Source organism: Equus quagga, chromosome 12 (genome assembly GCF_021613505.1).
Source record: "Equus quagga isolate Etosha38 chromosome 12, UCLA_HA_Equagga_1.0, whole genome shotgun sequence".
In the NCBI taxonomy this organism is placed as follows: Eukaryota; Metazoa; Chordata; class Mammalia; order Perissodactyla; family Equidae; genus Equus; species Equus quagga.
In genome coordinates, this window is record NC_060278.1 from 82,835,862 (window position 1) to 82,842,687 (window position 6,826).

At 46.3% G+C, this 6,826-nt stretch overlaps 1 long non-coding RNA gene across 1 annotated transcript; it reads left to right on the forward strand.

The window, feature by feature from the left end:
• Window positions 1–207: 207 nt before the first annotated feature.
• LOC124249053 (uncharacterized) lies at window positions 208–2,007 on the forward strand. The gene is made up of 3 exons (XR_006891236.1): window positions 208–327; window positions 770–986; window positions 1,840–2,007. It is a non-coding gene; the product is annotated as an uncharacterized LOC124249053 (long non-coding RNA).
• Window positions 2,008–6,826: the final 4,819 nt, after the last annotated feature.

Genomic DNA, 6,826 nt, shown 5'->3' on the forward strand with positions numbered 1-6,826 from the left:
AGGCCTGTTGGCTGTATCTTCCAAATGTATCTCGGGTCCCTCCATTTCTCACCACCTGAGTCCAGGCACCATCACCTCACACCTGGAGGTCTGTGCCACCCTCATTTCCACTCTTTACATGGCAACCCCAGTTATCTTCTAAACCATGTCAATGAGACCACCTTGCCTCTCTGTTTAAAATCTCCAGTGCCTTCCCAGCACACTCAGAACAGAGTCAAGAGTGTCACCCTGCCCCACAAGGCTCTTCCCAATCTGGACCTCTGCCCACGATGCTGGCGTCCTACAGACCTCTCAGTTTCACAAGTCCACCACCTCTTCCTGCTCGAGGTATTCTCACCTGCTGCTCCCACTTTCTAGAATGTTCTTCCCCTGCCTCTTCCCATGGCTGGCTCCTGTCCATTCCTCGGCTTCAGCTCAAAATGTCACTTCCTCCAGGAATCCTTTCCCTGCCTTTCTAGAATAAGTCCTCCTGGCATTTTCTATCTCTGCACTCTGGGTTTCCCTGAAGTCTTTGAGATCCAGTTGTAATGATATATTTGCTCATTTTCTCATTATCATCTCTTAATATGCTCCCCAAGGCTGGAGCCATGCATGGTGCACAGTAAGTGCACAGGGCCTGACCCGCCACGGGTGCCTCTTACAGGCTGTCGGTGTTGGATGCCTCCCACTCTGTGCAGTCACAAGCGCCCTCTTTTGTAGCTGGGCAGCCCTTCCTCTCTCTGATGGTCACGGCTCAGAGGACAACCCCTGGAAATTTGGTGCCTTTCAGCTGCACCACTGGCCCCTTCAGCTCCTGGGATTTCAATGTCACCTGGATGAAGGACAGAGATGAGCATCCAGACTCAACTCAGCACCTGGTGACTGACAACAAAATCAATTACTCCGTCACTTCCCCAGTAGGGTGTGGGGGACACTAGCCCGACACGATGTCTCACCTGCGAAGTCACCCACAGGGGACTGGCAGAGCCCCTCCCAAGTGCTCCAAGGTGAGTGGGCAGTAGGGTGGGGTGGGGGGCATCGTCTCCCCAGCAGCATTGGCTTTCAGCGACTTTCCCCTGAAGCCCCTCTCACAAATGGGAAACTGGAATTCCTCATTGCCCTGGCTGATCCCATGGTACAGCCGTGGAAGGCACGGGTTCCAGAGGCCGACCACCCAGGTTTAATCCTGGCCGTACCACTGGAAAACTTGCGTGATCTCAGGGAAGTTACTTAGTCTCTTTGTGCCTCAATTTCCTCTTAGAATGGGAATAAAATTAAGACCTACCTCGTGGGTTTCATGTGAGGATGAAATGAGTTATTCCTTATAAAGCACCTAGACTGCTGCCCGGCACGCAGTGAGTTGTTTATGAATGTTTGATCTTATTCTTATTACTATATGGCCCCAGCCTTTCATTCCAAGCATCTTTATGCTATAATATCATTGCTATTAATTTTTAATTTTAAATATTTATCAGTTATTCAACGTACAATGAATCTCTGCTATGTGCCAGGCACTGTTCTAGGTGCTGGGGATACAGCATTGACTAGAATTGAGTTCCTGTCCTCATGGGCATCGTATTTTAGTAATTCTTAAAATTATATTTCATTATATGAAATATTTCAAACATACAGAAAATAAAACACCAGACACCCGTGCACCTGTACCCATATTAATGAATGTCAACATTTAGCTCTATTTGCCTTGTATTGAGGATACAAGAAAAAGTTATTTCTTTTTTCGAAAAAAGGTAACTGATGAGAGAGTGAGCGATCATGTGCTGGTTCCTGGGAGAGGGGAATTTAGGGGGCAGGTGGGCAGGGGTAATTTCAGCAGACGTTCCTTTCTGTCGCTCTGTCTAGTTCTTCCCACCCTGAAGATCACCAGGCCCGCTGGGACACACGTCCAGGTGCATCAGAGAGTGAATCTCACGGGCCACATGAGCCACTCCTGTCCCCGCTCCCTGCACCTCACCTGGGTGGAGAACAGGCACAAGGTCCAGACCGTGGAGTGTCCCCAGGTCACGAGAAACCCAGGTGAGACCTGCTCTCTGGAGCACATGTGCCAGGCAGAGGCCATGCTGGAGGGGAGCGAGTTTGCCTTCTGGGTGGTCCAGGATGAGTAGCCCCCAGTCCAGGCCAACATCACCCTGCTCAGGCACCAGGCTGGGGAAAGGTGGGTGTGGTCCCTCACCCAGCCCCCCAAGGCAGCACAGCTGGGAGGGTCAGGGTGAAAACCCTGCCTTCTGCCTGGAATGCAGACAGCAGTAAGTCAGGGACACAGGGCAGCACTGGATGAAGGTGAAGGAAGCGGGGACGCCCTAGGCTGGTGATAAAACTCTCAGGCATTCACCCCTAAGTTCCATTCCTTCCTTCCTCCCCCACACCCCCTCCCGGAAGAGGGATTGGGACTTTCCTTCCTCAATTCCACGCACTCTGCAGGTTGAAAGATCTCTGCCTTAATGCTTGACTGCAGGAAATGGCAGAGATTAAGGACTGCTGAGCTGCAAAGTTCCATCTAGAAAGGCTGTTAATCAAGACTGGTTCAGCTGGAAGTTTCTGGAAGTAAATTTTAAAGAGAGACCCGAATTCTTGACTCAGCTGGGAAACAGGGGTGCAGGTGCGGGGCTTTCATTTTCTCTGCTACTCAGTGTGCATTCTCTCTCCTCATCCTCCCATTCTGTCTCCTCCTTCCCTTCCCGGCTTCCTAATCCTCTTTCTGCTCCTCCTTCCATCTCACTCTTTGCGTGATGGCTGTCTCCACTAGGGGGAGCTGCCCACTAGCAGTTGAGACCCCGAGAAGCACTGCTTTTCTTGGTCCGGCTGGATCAGCTTCTGAGCTTGAATGACTGGCTGGGAGGAGAGTGGGAGAAGGGATCGTGAGGATTGCCAGGCCCGGGTGAGCCAGGGGTAAGCAGACTGTGGACTGACAGCTCTCCAGAACTGTGTGAAGTGGGAAAGGACAGCCCCAGAAAGGAATGGGAGCTTCTGCGCCTGCCTGCGTGTTTTATAGCCCATGCCACTACCAGAAAGGGTGGGTGGGATGCTGGGCTGGCGAAACAACACATCTTCACAACAGGGCTGTGACCCTGCATTGTGTCTCTCCCTGACAGAACTGGCCTTCACCTGCCTGCTGTAAGAATTCTCAGGGGACGATCCCACTCACCATTCAGTTTCTCCGTGCCCTTTTATTGTTGTCCAGTAGAAATAAGAAAAATGTTCACCCAGTGGGATATGCAGCTCTGGGGGAAAACCTCCAAATTGGTTCTTTCTGATGGGAAGAAAGCTACATTATTTCTGTAGTGACAGTGTCTCAGTCTTCAGCCTCCTCAGATTTGGTGGCTATGACCTGCCACGTGCAGAGGTTCTCTCCACAGAGTGTGCATCTCATCTGGATGAAGAATGGCCATATGTTCCAGGGAGCTGAGCAACTCATGTCCAAGCAGAGTGGTGATGGACCTACATGCTGGAAAGCTTGCAGTTGGTGGATGGGTCGGCGCAGGGGTCTGAACGGGTGCTCATCTGTAAGGTGCAGCATGAGGCACAGACTCCCATCCGGGCCAACCTCCCTATGCCGCCCTACATCACATACGAGCCCATAAGGAGCCCAGGTAAGCTCACCTCTACTTCCATGAGAAGCTGGTTCACTTCTGTCTCCTGAGTGGAGTGAGGTATTTAAACTCACAGAACCCCATTTGACGTCTCCTTCTGCCCATTGGTATTTAGATCCAGAGATGCCTGTCCTTATTTTTGTGGCTTCCCTCCAGGCCTCAAGGTGCTGCTGGCGGTGAGTTTCATAGTCACCTACATCCACAGGTGGTGGATCCTGTGACAGGTGAGTTGGGGCAAGCTTTGTTCCTTAGTGAGGGAGGTCAGGGCCACCATCATGGGCCGACAAGAGGAGTAACAAGCAAGCCCACAGAGTCACATGGTACCTACAAGGGTGCTCCAGCCTCAAGGAAAGGTTGTGAACACTCATTTTCTCCAGATGTCTCTTGGAATTCTCAGAGCCTTCCAACTCTCACACATTGGGCAGTTCCCTGAAGTTTGAAGGTTTTCAAATGAAGTTCCTTGGGACTCTGAAGGTGGGGGTCCAAGGTGTGGAGGTGAGATGAAGGTCAACGCTTTGAGAACCAAACTTCAGTTTCCCCCCATAAACTGTTCTATATTTCAGGTTTCATATGATATATCTTTGGAATGAATAAGGAAGTATGACGAAAATCAACCACTAGAACCTGTCTGAGGGACTTGGAGGCGCTGACTGGTGGCAAGATGAATGTGGATATGAGAGAGTTCAGGACTCAGAAAGAGGTGTTGGAGTGTAATGAGTAGGGTCTTCATTTCTGATCTGCGCCATGAACCCAGGCCAAGCAGAGTGCTTGCCACATAGTAGGTGTTCAATAAATATTTGTGGAATTAATGCATGCATGAGTGAATGAATGAATGCCTGTTCTCCCTAGAGCTCCTGCATGCCCTGTGACACATTGCCTTCTGTCCTCTCCAAGGGGCTCTAGTGGGAGAAGAAGCTGCAGGGACCTGTAGGTCCCCAAGACCCCTGCCCTTCACTCTGCCATCCCCACCTCCACCACAGATGTGCTCCCTTCCACACGCCTCCTGGTGTTGCTTCTCTCTGATGTTTGCAGCTGAGTCAAGGATGGACCTTGGTCATGAGGCTCGGGGATGTCTGGACCCTGATGTGCTGAGCTTCCGACTGGCCCTGCCTCCACCCAACAGAGAATCAAGCAGATCAAGAAAATCCGTTTCCATTGCCCCTGATCAGGAACAACCTTTAAATTCCAGAACAGTTGTTACTTTTATCCAGAGCTTTGAAGTATGATTTCCTTTTCACATGTATGTGTTTTGAAATCACGAAGTTGAAGAAGCATTTTTCTATTCCAAACTACTTAAAGAATAATATAAAAAATATCCACGGACCTGCCATCCTATCTTTGTAAAATATTAACGTTTTGCCATTATGTTCTTCTGTTCCTTTGAAAAATACTGTCCTGAATTTAGTGTTTATCCTTCTCAAGCCGTGATTTTATACTTTTATAACATATGTATAAATCCTCAAGCAATATTTAATATCACTTTGCATGTTTTAAATTTTGTGTAATTGCATATACTATGTACAGCATCCTGGAACTTATTTTAATTCTATGCTTAATAGTTTGTGGGATTTATTCAGGTAATTATATGTAGCTCCATGTTGTTGATTTTCCCCTGCTCTGTAGATTTCTAGTGTAAGAATATGCCATGATTTATCTACTCTTCTCATGATGGATATTGAAGCTTTACCCAATGTTTTGCTGGGACAACTTTGCAATGAACATTCTTATCCTTGTTTCCTTGGGCACATATGGGACAGTAGCTCTTGTTCCTCTAGCGTGGTCCCCAAAGCAGCACTGTTGGCATCATCTGGGAACTTTTGTTATGGTAAAAGAGGTTTTAATTTTTGATTGAGTTTTGTTCTTTCCATTTATACCTTTGATCTAGTTATATTTTTCAGCTGTGTGTGTGTGTGTTTGTGTGTCTGTGTGTGTATTACAAGTGGTAAGGTCTTATTTTTTTCCTCCACAATGGTGAATTTTGACTCACTGACCTGCCCTGCCACCTTTGCCATGTATCAAGTTTCCATAAATTGGTGGTTCTTTTTATGCGGTCTTTGTTCCATTGAGCTTCTTGTCTATCTCTCTGTCAAAACTACACTCTCTTAATTATCATAGATTTGTGACAAGTTTTGACACCTCTTTTGGGAAAATCTTCCCATCTTTTCTTGTTCAAAACTGTTGTGGCTCTTCTTGGCCCAAATGCGTTTTTGAATCACTTTGTCAAGTTTCACAAAAACCTTTAGAATTATTACTTGATTGCATTGAATTTATATATAATTCAGGCAAACTGACATCTTTCCAGTGTTGAGGTTTCCCATTCATGGACATGATCTATCTCTATTTATTTAGGTTTTCTTTTATGATGTTTAACTCATGAGTTTGCAGTTTTTTCCCCCTCATAATTGTCTTATGCATGCCTAGTTAGAGCTATCTTTAATGTTTTCTATTTATGGAATCTTCAAAAATTATGATTACTGTTTTCAGTAGTTTTTGACTATTGTGTAGGATTGTAATTGAGGTTTGAACATCAGTCTTATATCCAACAAGCTTATAAAACTCTCTTACTAATGCTAATGGTATGGACATTCTTTTTATGTATAACTCTGATAACATTAGTGTAATTATCTAAAATTAGTTTCTCCCTTTATCAAAGTTACACATGCACACAGTTTAAGAGTCAAATATTCTACAAGTTATACAGATGTAAACTGGAATCTCCCTAACCTCTTATTTGCACCTCCCAGAGGCAACCATTTTCAACTCTTTCAACTGAGTATTTTAGATTTTACTGCCATATTGCATGCAGCATGCTCATATTGCTACTTCTTGATTTCTGACTCTTAGGCGTTATTTATTGACTTCCCATTATGAAAGGTGATCATATAATGTTCTGTTACCCCTGACTTCATGCCACATGCACACTTCTATGCCCCATCACCCTAATATAACTATAGTATCATTTGGGATAACTTACTAGTCAGTGTCTATGTGATTATGACTGTGAGATTATTCATGCTGAATCTTGTAACATCCCCAGCTTTTGCGAGTGTTGGTCCTCTCATGTGTGTGTTTGTGTAACTACCACCATCTCAGGATCAAAACAATTCCATAACCACAAAGGTCCTCCTTGTGCTGGCTCCTTAGAATGACACCCATCCCACTGTACCACATCTCTGGCAAATGCCACCTGCTCTCTATCTCTATAATTTCAAGATGTTCTACAAGTGGAATCATACAGC